Source organism: Myotis myotis, unplaced genomic scaffold (genome assembly GCF_014108235.1).
Source record: "Myotis myotis isolate mMyoMyo1 unplaced genomic scaffold, mMyoMyo1.p scaffold_m19_p_19, whole genome shotgun sequence".
NCBI classification, from domain to species: Eukaryota; Metazoa; Chordata; class Mammalia; order Chiroptera; family Vespertilionidae; genus Myotis; species Myotis myotis.
This window is the reverse complement of record NW_023416323.1, coordinates 5,382,447-5,399,434: the sequence shown is the minus strand read 5'-3', so window position 1 is coordinate 5,399,434 and position 16,988 is coordinate 5,382,447. Positions and strand designations below refer to the sequence as shown.

The 16,988-nt window shown below is 44.1% G+C and overlaps 2 pseudogenes; one reads left to right on the top strand and one right to left on the bottom strand.

The window, feature by feature from the left end:
* Positions 1-7,012: 7,012 nt before the first annotated feature.
* Positions 7,013-7,616, bottom strand: LOC118674853 (annotated as a pseudogene).
* A 6,877-nt stretch (positions 7,617-14,493) lies between these two features.
* LOC118674560 lies at positions 14,494-16,512 on the top strand (annotated as a pseudogene).
* The last annotated feature ends 476 nt before the right edge of the window (positions 16,513-16,988 follow it).

Here is a 16,988-nt window from a genome sequence, read left to right as displayed (position 1 = left end):
TCATTAATGAATACAAATACATGTGATGAATCATATGAGCGACAACAGGCACAGGTTTTGATAAATTCTCTGAATGATGAACAGTTGGCAGCCTTTCAGACTATAACTTCAGCCATCAAAGATCAAACTGTACACCCTAAATGCTTTTTCCTGGATGGTCCAGGTGGTAGTGGAAAAATATATCTTTATAAAGTTTTAATACATTATATTAGAGGTCATGGTGGTACTGTTTTACCCACAGCGTCTACAGGAATTGCTGCAAATTTACTTCCCGGTGGAAGAACCTTTCATTCCCAGTATAAATTACCAATTCCATTAAATGAAACTTCCATTTCTAGACTCAATATAAAGAGTGAAGTTGCTAAAACCATTAAAAAGGCCAAACTTCTCATTATTGACGAATGCATCGCATCCAGTCATGCTATAAACACCATAAACAGATTACTGAGAGAAATTATGAATTTGAATGTTGTATTTGGTGGGAAAGTTCTCCTTCTTGGAGAGGATTTTTTAAAATGTCTCAGTGTTGTGCCACATGCTATGCAATCGGCCATAGTGAAAACGAGTTTAAAGTACTGTAATGTTTGAGGATGTTTCAGAAAGTTGTCTCTTAAAACAAATATGAGATCAGAGGATTCTGCTTATAGTGAATGGTTAGTAAAACTTGGAGATGGCAAACTTGATAGCAGTTTTCATTTAGGAATGGATATTATTGAAATCCCCTGTGAAACGATTTGTAATGGATCTATTATTGACACTACCTTTGGAAATAGTATATCTATAGATAATATTAATAATATATCTAAATGTGCGATTCTTTGTCCAAAAAATGAGCATGTTCAAAAATTAAATGAAGAAATTTAGGATATACTCAATGGAGATTTTCACACATATTTGAGTGATGATTCCATTGACTCAACAGTTGACGCTGAAAAGGAAAATTTTCCCATCGAATTTCTTTTTTTTTTTAAGTTTATAATGGTCTTTATTATCCATAAATGAGTGAGATCATGTGGTATTTTTCCTTCATTGACTGCCTTATTTCACTTAGCATAATGCTCTCCAGTTCCATCCATGCTGTTGCAAATGGTAAGAATTCCTTCTTTTTTACAGCAGCATAGTATTCCATCGTGTAGATGTATCACAGTTTTCTAATCCATTCATCTACTGATGGGCACTTAGGCTGTTTCCAGATCTTAGCTATGGTGAATTGTACTGCTGTGAGCATAGGGGTGCATATATCTCTTCTGATTGGTGTTTCTGTTTTCTTGGGATATATTGTTGAAGTGGGATCACGGGGTCAAATGGGAGTTCCATTTTTAGTTTTTTGAGGAAACTCCATACTGTCTTCCCTAGTGGCCGCACCAGTCTTCATTCCCACCAGCAGTGCACGAGTGTTCCTTTTTCTCCACATCCTCTCCAGCACTTGTCGTTTGTTGATTTGTTGATGATAGCCATTCTGACAGGTATGAGATGGTACCTTATTGTTGGTTTGATTTGCATTTCTCGGATGATTAGTGACTTTGAGCATGTTTTCATGTCTCTTGGCTTTCTGAATGTCCTCTTTTGAAAAGTGTCTATTTAGGTCCTTTGCCCATTTTTTTATTGGATTTTTATCTTCCTTTTGTTAAGTTGTATGCGTTCCCTATAAATGTTGGAGATTAAACCCTTATTGGTAATAACATTGGCCAATATGTTCTCCCATGTAGTGGGCTTTCTTGTTGTTTTGTTGATGGTTTCTTTTGCTGTGTAGAAGCTTTTTATTTTGATGTAGTCCCCTTTGTTTATTTTCCCTTTAGTTTTCAATGCCCTAGGAGCTGTATCGGTGAAGAAATTGCTTCGGCATATGTCTGAGATTTTGTTGCCTTTGGATTCTTCTAGTATTTGTATGGTTTCCCGTCATACATTTAAGTTCTTTATCCATTTTGAGTTTATTTTTGTGTATGGTGTAAGTTGGTGGTCTAGTTTCATTTTTTTGCATGTATCAGTCCAATTTTCCCAACACCATTTATTGAAGAGACTATCTTGACTCCATTGTATGTTCTTGCCTCCTTTGTCAAATATTAATTGAGCATATTGGTTCGGGTCGATTTCTGGGCTCTCTATTCTATTCCATTGATCTATATGTCTGTTCTTGTGCCAGTAATAGGCAGTTTTGAGAGCAGTGGCTTTGTATCTGGTATTGAGATCCCACCTACTTTGTTCTTTCTTAGGATTGCTGCAGCTATTGGGGGTCTTTTTTTATTCCAGATGAATTTTTGGAGAGTTTGTTCTAGGTCTGTGAAATATGTCATTGGTATTTTAATGGGAAGTGCGTTGAATTTATAGATTGCTTTGGGTAGTATTCACATTTTAATGATGTTGATTCTACTAATCCAAGAACATGGTATGTTCTTCCATCTGTTTATGCCTTCCTCTATCTCTTTTTTCAACGTCCTGTAGTTTTCTGAGTAGAGGCCTTTTACCTCTTTAGTTAAGTTTATTCCTCGGTATCTTAATTTTTTTGGTGCTATGGAAAATGGGATTTTTTTTTAGTCTCTCTTTCTGTAAGTTCACTATTGGTGTATAGAAATGCCATAGATTTCTTGGCGTTAATTTTATATCCTGCTACATTGCTGAATTCATTTATTAAATCTAATAGTTTTCTGATAGAGTCTTTAGGGTTTTTTTGTGTATAATATCATGTCATCTGCAAATAAGGACAGTCTTACTTCTTTTCCAATTTGGATGTCTTTTATTTCTTCTTCTTGTCTAATTACAATGGCTAATACTTCCAGTACTATGTCGAACAGGAGTGGTGAGAGTGGGCATCCCTGTCTTGTTCCTGTTCTTAGGGCAAATGGTTTTAGTTTTTGTCCATTGAGTATGATGTTGGCTGTGGGTTTGTCATATATGGCTTTTATTATGTTGAGGTATGATCCTTCAATTCCCACCTTGCTGAGAGTTTTTATCAAAAATGGGTGTTGGATTTTGTCAAATGCTTTTTCTGCATCAATTGCTATGACTATATGTTTTTTTTTTTCTTTCAATTTGTTTATGTGATGTATCACGTTTATTGATTTGCGGATATTGTACCATCCTTGCATCCCTGGAATAATTCCTACTTGGTCGTGGTGTATGATCTTTCTGATGTATTGCTGGATCAGATTTGCTAAGATTTTGTTGAGGATTTTGGCATCTATGTTCATGAGGAATATTGGTCTGTAATTCTCTTTCATTGTGTTGTCTTTATCTGGTTTTGGTATTAGGGTGATGCTGGCTTCATAGAATGAGCTTGGAAGTGTTCCTTCCTCTTGAATTTTTTGTAGTAGTCTGAGAAGGATAGGTTTTAGTTCTTCCTTGAATGTTTGGTAAAACTCCTCTGTGAAGCCGTCTGGTCCTGGGCTTTTGTTTGCTGGAAGCTTTTTGATGACTGCTTCCATTTCTTCCATAGAGATTTTTAGGTTCTTCCTGATTGAGTTTTGGAATGCTGTATTTTTCTAGGAATATGTCCATTTCCTCCAGGTTGTCTAGTTTGTTGGAGTAGAGTTGTCCATAGTATTTTTTTAACAATCATTTGTATTTCTGTGGGGTCTGTTGTTATTTCGCCTCTATCATTTCTGATTTTGTTTATTTGGGTCCTCTCTCTTTGCTACTTGGTGATCCTGGCTCCCATCGAATTTCTTAATAGTATTACTCATTTGGGAATGCCATGTCATAAAATTAAATTTGAAAGTGGGCACAATCATCATGCTATTGAGAAATCTTAACAGTAAATTGGGTCTTTGTAATGGTACTTGATTTATTATCAAAAGATTACGACCTAACATTATCGAAGCTGAAGTATTAACAGGATTTTTCCCAGAGAGGAAGGGAGAGGGACAGAGAGTTAGAAACATTGATCAGCTGCCTCTTGCACATGCTCCTCTGGGGATGTGCCCACAACCAAGGTACATGCCCCTGACCGGAATTGAACCTGGGACCCTTCAGTCCGCAGGCCGACGCTCTACCCACTGAGCCAAACCGGTCAGGGCTAGATTCACTTTTTGTTTTGTTGATTGTTTCTTTTGCTGTGCAGACACTTTTTATTTTGATGTAGTCTCATTTGTTTATTTTCTCCTTAGTTTCCTTTGCCTCCTAGGGCAAAGGAAATATGCATGAATATATTGCTATGAGTGATGTCTAAGATTTTTCTATCTATGGTTTCTTCTAAGGTTTTTATGATTTCAAGACTTACATTTAAGTTTTTTACCCATTCTGAGTTTATTCTTGTATATGGTATAAGTTGGTGGTCTGGTTTCATTTTTTTGCATGTATCTGTCCAATTTTCCCAAACCATTTATTGAAGAGACTATCTTGACTCCATTATATGTTCTTGCTTCCTTTGTCAAATATTAATTGAGCATCATGGCTTGGGTTGATTTCTGGGGTCTCTATTCTGTTGCATTGATCTGTATGCCTGTCCTTTGCCAGTTTAAGACTGTTTTGATTTTGGTGGCTTTATAGTATAACTTTATATCTGGTATTGTGATCCCTCCAACTTTGTTGTTCTTTCTCAAGATTGATTGCTGTGGCTATTCAGGGTCTTTTTTGGTTCCATATAAATTTTTGGAGTATTTGTTCTAGATCTGTGAAATATGCTGTTGGTATATATTTTAATAGGGATTGCATTGAGTCTGTAGATTGCCTTGGGTAGTATGGACATTTTAATGATGTTGATTCTACTAATCTATTAACATGGTATATTCTTCCACTTGTTTATATCTTGTTCTATCTCTTTTTTCAATGTCCTGTAGTTTTCCAAGTGTAGGTCTTGAGCCTCCTTTGTTAAGTTTATTCTTAAGTATCTTAATTTTTATGTTGCAATGGTAAATGGGATTGTTTGTTTAGTTTCTCTTTCTGAGAATTCATTATTGGTGCATACAGGCCATCAATTTTTGGGTGTTGATTTTGTATCCTGCTACATTGCTGAATTCATTTATTAAATCTAGTAGTTTTTTGATGGAGTCTTTGGGGTTTTCTATGTACAGTATCATATTATCTGTGAATAATGAGAGTTTTACTTCCTCCTTTCCAATTTAGATGCCTTTTATTTCTTCTTCTTATCTGATCACTGTGGCTAGGACTTCCAGTATTATCCTATATAATAAAAGCCTAATATGCAAATTGTCCCCTCTGGCAGTCATTGCACTGGGAGACCTAGAGTTTGACCACTCGCTATGATGTACACTGGCCACCAGGGGGCAGCAAGGATCATGGTGGGCCACAGTGATGCACTGCGACCTCTCACCTGCTACCTGGGAGCAGGGGTGACAGGGACGGAGGTGCAGTCAGAATGGAGAGTGTCTACCAAGCTCGCTCTCACTCCCCCTACTACCCTCCCCTGGGATGCCAGGACTCACGTGCCAGGGAAGCGCCCCCAAGCCACCATGTTCAGGTATCAAGTGCCCGCAAGAAGCCTGTCCCGCATCTGCATGGCCTCTTCTGGGTGAGCTGGGCCACAGGGGCCAGTTGGGCTTCCCGTAGGTTCATGCAGAAGCCTGTCTGGGAGACCAGTGGGAGAGAGTGTGCTGCCTGCCCAGCTTCCATGTGGCGCCGCTAGGTGGCACAGAGGCCCATATTGCACCCTGGCCCGCAGCGTCCAGCTGCGCTCACTGCCATCTCCACATGGGGACTCGGGTGCTGTGACTCAGGTGGAGGGGGGCGTGCGGGGTCCTGGGGGCCAAGGTGCTGCCCAGGGCCCAGAGGTCAGCTGGGACCTGCCCTTCCCCACCAGATGCTCATGCTTCAATCACTGGCCAGGCCTAGGAACCGCACCTGTGCACGAATTTCGTGCACCGGGCCTCTAGTGTTTAATGAGAGTAGTGAAAGAGGGCATCCCTGTCTTGTTCCTGTTCTTGTTCCTGGTTTTAGTTTTTGCCCATTGAGCATGATGTTGGCTGTAGGTTTGTCATATATGGCCTTTATCATATTGAGATATGCTCCCTCTATTCCCACTTTGCTGAGAGGTTTTTTTTTTAATAAAAAATGGGTGCTGTATTTTGTCAAATGCTTTTTCTGCATCTATTGATATGGTCATGTGATTTTTGTCTTTCAATTTGTTTATGTGATGTATCACGTTTATTGTTCTGTGAATGTTGTACCAGCCTTGCATCCCTGGAATAAATCCCACTTGGTCATGATATGACCTTTTCAATATATTGCTGGATCTGATTTGCTAATATTTTGTTGAGGATTTTAGCATCTATGTTCATCAGGGATATTGGCCTGTAATTCTCTTTCTTTGCAATGTCTTTATCTGGTTTTTGAATTAGGATAATGCTGGCCTCACAAAAAGAGCTTGGAAGTGCTCCTTCCTCTTGGATTTTTTGGAATAGTTTGAGGAGTATAGGTGTTAGTTCTTTTAATGTTTAGTAAAACTCCCTTGTGAAGCCATCTGGATCACAGCTTTTGTTTGCTGGGATTTTTTTTTTTATTACTGCTTCTATTTTATCAGTTGTTATTGGCCTATTCAGGTTTTCTGATTCTTCCTGATTGAAGTTTGGGAGATTGTATTTTTCTAGGAATTTGTTCATTTCATCCAGGTTTTCCAGCTAGTTGACATATAGTTGTTCATAGTATTTTCTTACAATCCTTTGTATTTCTGCAGTGTCTGTTGTTACTTCTCCAATTTCATTTATGATTTTATTTATTTTAGTCCTCTCTCTTTGTTTCTTGATGAGTCTGGTTAATGGTTCATCAATCTTATTTATCTTTTCAAAGAACCAGCTCTTGGTTTCATTGATTTTTTTTTTTTTTAGTCTCTATGTTATTTATTTCTGCTCTACTCTTTTTTTTCTTTGCTTAAAGAAAAAACACTTTAATATCACACTAGTAACTAGGATGGGACACCGAACTTGACAGTTGTGGGGCCAAACTATGTACAGTGCAGGGTGGCCGTCTGTGGGCAGCAGCCCTCAGGGTCAAAACAAAAATGGGAAGGAACAAGTATTGACAATAGGCAGTGCAAGAGGCTGCTTTGGGAGGCACTGGCTCAGTAGAAGCAGATGGTGTGCAGGAACGTGTGGCCACTCTTCTCCTCAAACTTCTGCAGCAGCTCCTCAATCTCGTTTTTCATGTCCTACATCTGCTGGATGCATTGGCAGAGCTCACAGATGAGGAAGGCCCCCAACATCGCCTCCTCGTGGTTGTCCTGGATGTCCACATTGATCACGTGCACCAGCTGGCAGGTGTCCTGCTCCCTGGAATTCAGATCTTCCACCACCTGGTCGTATACTCTCTCTGAGGGTCAGGTCAAACAGGTCTTTGCAGTTCTTGAACCTCTCTGGCTGGGGCTTGATTCGCTTATTTCGGTCCAACATGTGCAAAATGCTGCTCTGAGTGTAGAGTTCCTTGTCTTTCCTAAGGAGATCATTGTACATCTGATCATATGTAGTTTTGAAATCATAAATATTGGGCTTGTCAGTCGCTGGCCCTGAAGCTTCCCATGAGTCACTGGTTCCAAAGGACCAGACACTGAATCCCCATTTGCTGAGAATGTTGTGCACCTCCATGCTTGAACAGACTACCACCACCCGCAGTGGCAATGATAGCATGGCAGTGGCCTCACCATCTGCTCCCTCTGGCTCATGACTCCCACCCAGCTCTGTTCTAATCTTTACTATTTCCTTCCTTCTACTTATTCAGGCCTTTTCTTGCTGTTCTTTTTCTAATTCTTTAAGTTGTAGAGTAAAATATTAATTTTTCTTGTTTTTTTTGTTAGGTAGGCCTGTAGTGCAATGAACTTCCCTCTCAGGACGACTTTTGCTGTTTCCCATAGATTTAGGGTTGTTGTGTGTTCATTTTTATTTGTTTCCAGGAAGTTTTTTATTTCTTCCTTGATTTCATTCGTCACTCATTTATTACTTAATAACATGCTATTTGGCCTTCATATGTTTGAATGTTTTTTTTACTGTTTTTATGGTAGTTGATTTCTAATTTCATTCCACTGTGATCTGAGAAGAGGCTTGATATGATTTCAATCTTCTTGAACTTGTAGAGATTTGTTTTGTGTCCTGACATATGGTCAATCTTTGTGAATGACCCATGTGCACTTGAGAAAAATGTATATTCTGCAGCTTTGGGGTGAAATGTTCTATAAATGTCAATTAAATCCATCTGAGTCTTTTAGAGTCACTTTTACTTGGTGATTTTTTGGCTGATTAATATTCATATGTAGCCTGGCCCACGTGGCTCAGTGGATAAGCTTTGACCAATGAACCAGGAGGTCACGGTTCAATTCTCATCCAGGGCATGTGCCTGGGTTGCAGGCTCAATCCCCAGTAGGGGACATGCAGAGGGCAGCTGATCAATGATTCTCTTTCATCATTGACTAGAGGTCCAGTGCATGAAATTCATGCAGGGGGGGGGGCTCAGCCTGGCCTGCACCCTCTCATAGTCTGGGAGCCCTCGGGGGATGTCCAACTGATGGCTTAGGCCGGCCCCCCAGGGGGAGTGGGCCTAAGCCGGCAGTCGGACATCCTTAGCACTGCCTTGGAGGAGGGAGAGGCTCCTACCACTGCTGCTGTGCTCACCAGCCATGAGCCCAGCTTCTGGCTGAGCACTCTCCCGCTGTGGGAGCACACTGACCACTAGGGGGCAGCTCCTGCATTGAGCGTCTGCCCCCTGGTGGTCAGTACGCATCATAGCGACCAGTCACTCCACCGTTCAGTCTATTTGCATATTAGCCTTTTATTATATAGGACTAGAGGCCCGGTGCACAAAAATTTGTGCACTGGAGCGGGGGGGGGTCCCTCAGCCCAGCTTGCCCCCTATCACATACTGGGAGCCCTCAGGGGATGCCCTACTTCCTGCTCCCTGCTCTCCTTGGGGAGTGGGCCTAAGCCACAGTCTGGCCTCCCTTTGTGGGAGGCACCCGGGCTGATCAGGGGAAGGCACCAGCCCCATCACCCCACTGTTGCAGCCACTGCCAGTCACCGCAGCCACCAAGGTGTTTTCATCAACACAGACTCCAGTCCCTTCACCATGAAAAAATGACAACTTTCTTTAGGCATTTTCAAGATGTGCCTTTCATAGGATATGACCTTTCTTCCTTTCTTTCTTTCTTTCTTTCTTTCTTTCTTTCTTTCTTTCTTTCTTTCTTTCTTTCTTTCTTCTTTCTTTCTTTCTTTCTTTCTTCTTTCTTTCTTCTTTCTTTCTTTCTTTCTTTCTTTCTTTCTTTCTTTCTTTCTTTCTTTCTCCTCACCTGAGGATATGTTTCCATTGATTTTTAGAGAATGTGGAAGGGAAAGGGAAAGACAGAGAGAAACATCAAAGTGAGAGGAACACTTTGATTGGTTGCCTCCTGCATGAGCCCTAACCTGGGCCCAGGCCAGGGAGGAGCCTGCAACTTAGGTACATGCCCTTGGTCAGAATTGAACCCAGACCCAGCAGTGGGCAGGCTGAGGCATTATCCACTGAGCCAAACCAGCTAGGGCAGGATATGACATTTCTTAACCCTCCAGCAGTGAACCTTCCTTTTTTTCTCCAGGAGTGTGGTAAAAAACCCTAGATCACCTATTTGGACTCTTATTACCCAAGTTACTAAGAATATTACCAGTGGCATACAGGGAGCTAAGCCAATCAGCAGTCAGAAAAGGTGTTTCCTCTGTAGTTCACACCAATTGCCGGCTTGGCCCCTGCCCAGGCCTAATGCCTCTGGCTGAGTTATTAGCCCTGGGCAGGGGACCTCCAACCCCCTCAATCGTGGGCTCAGCCCCTGCTCCCCATGATCGCTGGCTCTTCACCTGCTCCCCACCATTGCCAGCTCCCTCCCTGCTCCCTGCAATTGCTGGCTCCGCCCCTAGCCAGGCCTAATGCCTCTGGCCAAGGTGTTAGACTTGGCCAGGGGACCCCCAGCTCCTGCGATTGCCAGCTCTGCCCCTGCCCAGACCTAATGCCTCGGACCAAGGCATTAGGCCTAGGCAGAGGACCCCCAATTCCCACCATCGCCAGCTCTGCCCCTGCTACCTGCGATCGCTGGTACCGCCCCTGCCCAAACCTAAGGGCTCTGGCCGAGGCATTAGGCCTGGGCAGAGGACACCCAGCTCTCTGCGATCTCCTGCAGGCCTGGGCAGGGCACCCCCAGCTCCCCGCTGCCGCCACCACTGCCGCCACCACCAGCAGCGATCATAATGGCTTGGCACCTATGTATGCAAAATAACCTCCATCTTTGTTGGCAGTTAACTGCCATCTTTGTTGGCAGCTAATTTTCATATCGCCCTGATTAGCCAATGGGAAGCGTAGCAGAGGTACAGTTAATTACCCTTTTTGTCTTTTATTAGATAGGATGTTTCTCCTTCTCCCTTCCTCTCTGAAATCAATAAAAATATATTTTTAAAAAATATTCATATGTGTATCACATCTTCTTTACCTGTTCATCTGTCAATGGACACCTTCCATATCTTGGCTATCCTATATAATAAAATGCCAGCAACCATAAGCGTAATGACCAGAACGACCACTTGGCCAGTTGCTATGAGGTGGGGGGCCGGTGAGGGAAACCAGGTGGCTTGGTGGCAGCAGCGGGGCGGGATGAGGGCTGGTGAGGGGAACCGGGTGGCTAGCGGGGGTGGTGGAGTGGGACTGGGGACTGACAAACAGTCTAGGCCTAGGGACCCTACCTGTGCACAATTTCATGCACTGGGCCTCTAGTTGTAAATAATGCTGAAATGAACATAGGGGTACATATATATTTTTAAATTATGTTTTCATTTTCTTTAGAAAAATGCCCAGAAGTGGAATTGCTGGATCATATGGTAGTTCCATTCTGAATTTTTTCTTGAACTCTTTGTGTCTCTCTGATTGAGCCAGATGGTTCTCTCCTCATCTTTTTTTGTCTGTGTCCCAATATGGGTGTCTTTTTCTGACTCTCTCTGCATCTTTCTTTCTCTTACACTCTCCCTCTTTCTTGGTATCTCTGGCTCTTTCTCTAACTCTGAGTTCCAGAGTGCAGAGTCTGGGTCCAATTTGTTTGATGTCCACTAGGCTCCAATATTTCCTGGCAGGGATCAGTCCATAATTGCCCAATATGTGACAAATCTGCCTAGCTATCAGCCTCTTTCTTTTTCTCTCCTTTAAAATAGAGAACCATCATCTTGTTTGCAAAACTAAACAAACCACTTGCCACCACCAAAGATCCTGATCTAGGCTATGGGAGTGAGTCTGAAAGTCAAAGCTGCCAGGCTCAGCCTAAACATGTACTCCTTCCACCCAGGAGGAAGAGACTGACATCCTGACACCTTGAATTCACGGTTGGAACCTGGACTTTCCTGACCTTGGGAGGTGCCACTGTGCACTTGCCTGACCCTAATTCCTGGCTCCTGGTGTGCTATGTGATCTGGCACCCAGTTTGGTTTCTCATTCCAACCCTGGGAAGTGTAAAGTGCTTTACCCAGAGTAACTCACTTAATCCTCACCCTTTGAGGGAGGTATTGTTGTCATCCCCACTTAATAGATTGAAAGAGTAAAGAACAGAGAGGTTGAGACTTTGCTCAAGGTCACACAGCAGTCTAGGTAAAATCAGCTGTCAAACACAGACAGTCTAGTTCCAGAGTTTGCTGTTTCAATCACTTCGCTATGCTGCCTTTCTGAGAGAGAGGCAAAGACACATAGAGAGATAGCAGAGAACTGGAGGCAGAAAGAAAATGAGTTAGAGAGGATGCAAGGCAGAAGAGGACAGTGAGTCTGAGGAAAGGGGTTCTATGGATAAACTAGAGGCCCGGTGCATGAATTCGTGCACAGGTGGGGTCCCTCAGGGTGACCTGCGGGAATTGGGCCCCAGCTCATGCCCCTAAGACTCACAGCCCCAGCTCCTGCTCCCAGCCTCACAGCCCCACAGCCCTGCATGGCACCCCACCATGGCCTGGCACCACCCCCTCACCTGCTCCACCATCCCGCCACAGTCCGCTCTCATCAGGGCCCATCGGGGCCAGCAGCACCTCCACTGCCGCCTGCTGCCAGCACCGTGTCACCAACGCCCACCATGTTCCTCATCACCCCCTGGTGGTCAGCACACATCATAGTGAGCAGTTGAATTCCTGGTCTCCAGGTTGAACTCCCAGTCGAACGACCACCTGAGGAGACAATTTGCATATTGGGCTTTTATTATATAGGAAGGATAAGCAACCAAGAGACTGGGTTAAACAAAGGCAAACTGGTATATTTCCTGCCGGACATCTGGGGCATTTAGAATACTAATGTGCTCTGTAAGTAACTCACCCAGCTGGGAAGGGAGTTGACAACAGGTCCCAGACTATTTTACAACTTTTTTTTTCAGAGAACACATAACCTTCTCCCGTCTATGGCTCTGAGGAAGCGCACTCTGGGAAGTACTCATGTGGCAGAATAAAGCACTAATTTTTACAATCAGACTGACTCAGACTTACCTTCGCATTTATTTGCCATGCTAAAGATACTCGGGCAGTTGTCTGCCTAGCATTGAGCCTCAGGTTTCCTCATCTGGAAAATGTGAATAGCTACCCTAGAGGGTCATTGCAAGGATGGAAACGAGACCCAAAACACAAGGGGCTTGGCACATATTCAGTACTCAGTGGATGAATGCATAGCGGCCACAGAAGGAGACACCGAGACTGAGGAACCAAGGATGAGACAGACACGTCCAGAAAGAGACTCGTGATGTGGCCGAGACAACAAGAGAGAGAAACTCGACAAGGTGATGGTGAGGGACATGGCAGGCAAACATTCATTCATTCACTATTGTTAATTCAACAAACATTTCTTGGGGACCTACTGTGTGCCAGGCTCTATGCTAGGTGTTGGAAGTGCAGCAGTCAATAAGACAGGTAAATACCAAGGCTGTCACAGCGGGTTCAGGACCATTCTAGTGGAAGGGAACAATGACAACGACACAGGTAAATACAGTAATTCACATCGTGTGAGGTAACATTCAGGCATCATACCTGGTTTGTCCTTTCTGGTTCTTTTACTCAAGCATCCATTTTGATGGGTCAGGACCCTTGTGTACTAAGTATGAGGTAGTTTGATCATCACACTGGAGAATGGCAAGCTGTACTATCAGGGTAGGAGGCACAAAGAGCAATTGTGATACCTGCGACTGTGAGAGTAAAGGCAAGGCAAAAGGGCAGGCAGGGCAAAGAGAGGATCTGAAATGGCCAGAGAAATCCAAAGACTGAAGAACAGAAATATAGACACAGAGAAAAATGAAGACACCCTGAGAGACAGCAAAGAACAGAAGTGAATGCTGAGGAGATAGTGAGGGGTGAGGGGGATAAGGAGGGGTGAGGGGGGATATTGAGGGGCTAAGACCAAGAGATCAAAAGGGACAGAAACACAGAAGTGGGGAGACCAGGAGGCAGAGGCCATGGAGAAGGGCTCTATAAGACACAATTAGAGGAAAAGAATAGACTCGGAGACATGGAGGAATGATGACATGGAGACATTCAGGATCAAAGACAGAGAAACAAACAAACAAACAAAAAAGACGCAGAAAACAACTGTCTGCCAGGTGGTTGGATGGTTGTCCCATACACCAAAAGGTTGTGGGTTCAATGCCTGGTCAGGGTACATACCTGGGTTCAATCCCTTGGTTGGGCTGCATACAAGAGAACAACCAGGCAACTGACCCATGTTTCTCTCTCACATCAATGTTTCCCTGTCTGTCTGTCTATCTATCTATCTATCTATCTATAATCTTTATATCATCTCTCTTTCTTTCTCAAAATCAATATAAACATATCTCAGGGTAAGGATTAAAAAAATAAAATAAAAAGAAACAGGGAGAGAAATGCCCAGAGAGACTGGGAGCGGTGAAATCGAGACCCAGGGGGACCAGCCACGGAGGTGACCACCTGCCGAGAGACACACAGATGGACAGACAGACACATGACTATCCCTTGTGGCTCAAGGCCACCCACCCTGTCGCTGCAGGTGAAGGCCTACTATGGGCAGGTGCTCACTGTTCACCTGTTCATGGTGCGCCTGGCCCAATCCTGGTAGTCTTGCTATGCAGCTATGAGGTGCTTTATGAGGCTCTGGTAGAGCAGGCAGCCACCTTCAGAGGGCACCCAGAGCTGACCATTTCCAAGAGGACCAACCAGGAAGATGGTGAAGCCTGGTGGGGTGTGGGAGGGAGGGCAGGGCTCTGGGTCACCTCACATCCAAGTTCCCTGCCAGATGCATCACCACTCAGTGGTTAAGTGCCTGGGGACTGGAGGCAGAAGACTTGGGGTCAAGCCCCAGCACTGTCTGCATAACGACCGAATGGTGAGTTAGTCTCTGCACCTCTCTTTGCTCATCTGTAAAATGGGAATAATTATGCTCACCCCTCACCCCATCCCCAAGGATGCTGTGAAATTTCAGTCAATTAATATATGTAGGCAGTCCCACGACCTCCAGGGGTGAGGCGGGCACAGATCCAGGGCCACCGGGCAGCGTCCATGCTCTAGCCCCCGCTTGCTGCTACCCTTGGCCCTGCACCCCTGCTCTGCGGCCACCATGGGCAAGAAGCACAAGACCGAGTGGTGCTCCTCCTACGAGGAGTATGCAGACAAACCTTTGGAGAAGCCCCTGAAGCCGGTTCTCAAGGTTGGAGGAAGTGAAGTGACTGAACTCTCTGGATCTGGCCACAATTCCAGTTACTACAATGACAGGTCAGACCATAAGGGAGAGAGGCACAAAGAAAAGAAGAAGAAGAAAAAGTCAGAGAAGGAGAAATATCTGGACAATGAAGAAAGAAGGAAACAAAAGGAAGAGAAGAAATGGAAACGGGAAAAGGAACACTGAGACACAGAGGGAGAAGCTGATGACTTTGATCCTGGGAAGAAGGTAGAGGTGGAGCCACCTCCCGATCGGCCAGTCCAAGCGTGCAGGACACAGCCAGCTGAAAATGAGAGCATGCCTATTCAGCAAATACTAACTAGACCATTTCCTCTGCCAGCTCCAGAGAAAAGGTCCTCATGGGTTTTTTGGCTTTTCCCGTCACGGATACAATTGCTCCTGGATACTCAGTGATAATAAAACATTCGATGGATTTTGGCACAATGAAAGAAAAAATCATAGCTAATCAGTCACAGAATTTAAGGCAGATTTCAAACTGATGTGTGATAATGCAATGACATACAACAGGCCAGACACTGTGTACTACAAGTTATCTAAGAAGATCCTTCACGCAGGCTTTAAGATGATGAGCAAACAGGCAGCTCTCCTGGGCAGCGAAGAGACAGCTGTTGAGGAACCAGTTCCCGAAGTTGTACCTGTACAAGTAGAAACTGCTAAGAAATCCAAAAGGCCGAGTAGAGAAGTCATCAGCTGCATGTTTGAGCCAGAAGGAAATGATTGCAGCTTGACTGACAGCACAGCAGACGAACATGTGCTGGCTTTGGTGGAGCACACAGCAGATGAGGATCGGGACAGGATCAAACGACTCCCTCCAGGTGCCAAGATGGGCTACCTGAAGAAGAGCGGAAATGGGAGCCTGCTCTACAGTGTGGTCAACATGGCTGAGCCAGATGCCAACGAGGAGGAGACTCACCCAGTGGACCTGAGCTCCCTCTCCAGCAAGCTGCTCCCCGGCTTCAGCGTCACCACTCTGGGCTTCAAAGATGAGAGAAGGAGCAAAGTCACATTTCTCTCAAGTGCCAATACTGCACTTTCAATGCATAATAATTCTGTATTTGGAGACTTGAAATAAGAAGAAATGGAGCTTCTGTATTCTGCCTATGGAGATGAGACGAGTGTGCAGTGTGCACTGAACCTGCAGGAATTTGTGAAGGATGCTGGGAGCTACAGCAAGAGAATGATGGATGACCTTCTGGACCAGATCACAGGCAGAGACCACTCCCGGATGCTCTTCCAGCTGAGGCACAGGAGAAATGTCATGATGAAGCCACCAGATGAAGTAAAGACTGGGAACTCCCTAGGACAGTGATGGCGAACCTATGACACGCGTGTCAGAGGTGACACGCGAACTCATTTTTTTGGTTGATTTTTCTTGGTTAAATGGCATTTAAGTATATAAAATAAATATCAAAAATATAAGTCTTTGTTTTATTATGGTTGCAAATATCAAAAAATTTCTATATGTGACACGGCACCAGAATTAAGTTAGGGTTTTCAAAATGCTGACACGCTGAGCTCAAAAGGTTCGCCATCACTGCCCTAGGAGATGGTGGCTCTGTGCTGGATTTTACGTCAATGAAGTCATATTCTGATGTCTCTTTGGCCATCTCCATGCTCAGCTCTCTGGGGAAAGAGAAGAAGGAGCTGGACCATGATGATAGCCATCTGAACTTGGACGAGACGACAAAGCTCCTACAGGATCTGCATGAGGCGCAAGCAGAGCGTAGGGGCTCCCGGCCGTCGTCCAACCTCAGCTCCCTGTCTAACACCTCTGACAGGGATCAGCACCACCCAGGAAGCCCTTCTCGCCTCAGTGTCGGTGAGCAGCCAGATATGACCCATGACCCATACAAATTTCTTCAGTCTCCAGAACCTGCAGCCTCTACAAAGAGCTAGCCTTTAGGTAGTCATTAATTGGTTTTTTGTTTTGTTTTTATTTTGTTTTGTTTTTACTTGCATGTATAGAGTTTTTGTTGTGAGACAAAGACTATATGTTCCCTTGGGCCTGCAGGAAGAGGCGCAGGGAGGGGGTGAATTGTCTCTGATCATGTCGGCTGCATGTGGACCCAGTGTTTCTGTAGATAGTCCTGTGAACCTGAATAGTGGAAATCCTAAATAAAGGGTGTATAAAGAATATATACATTGTGGGACATAATATATGCTCAATAAACATTGCTTCCCCGCCCCCATACCAGTTTGTGCACAGATAGGTTTGCTACAAATCTTCTTTTGCCCATTTACACATTACAATGCACTATGCTGCCCTGGACAACTGCATAAAATTAAATTCATGAAAGAAACCAGACATAAAAGGTCACATATTGTGATTCTATTTATATGAAATATGCAGACTAGGCAAATCCACAGATGCC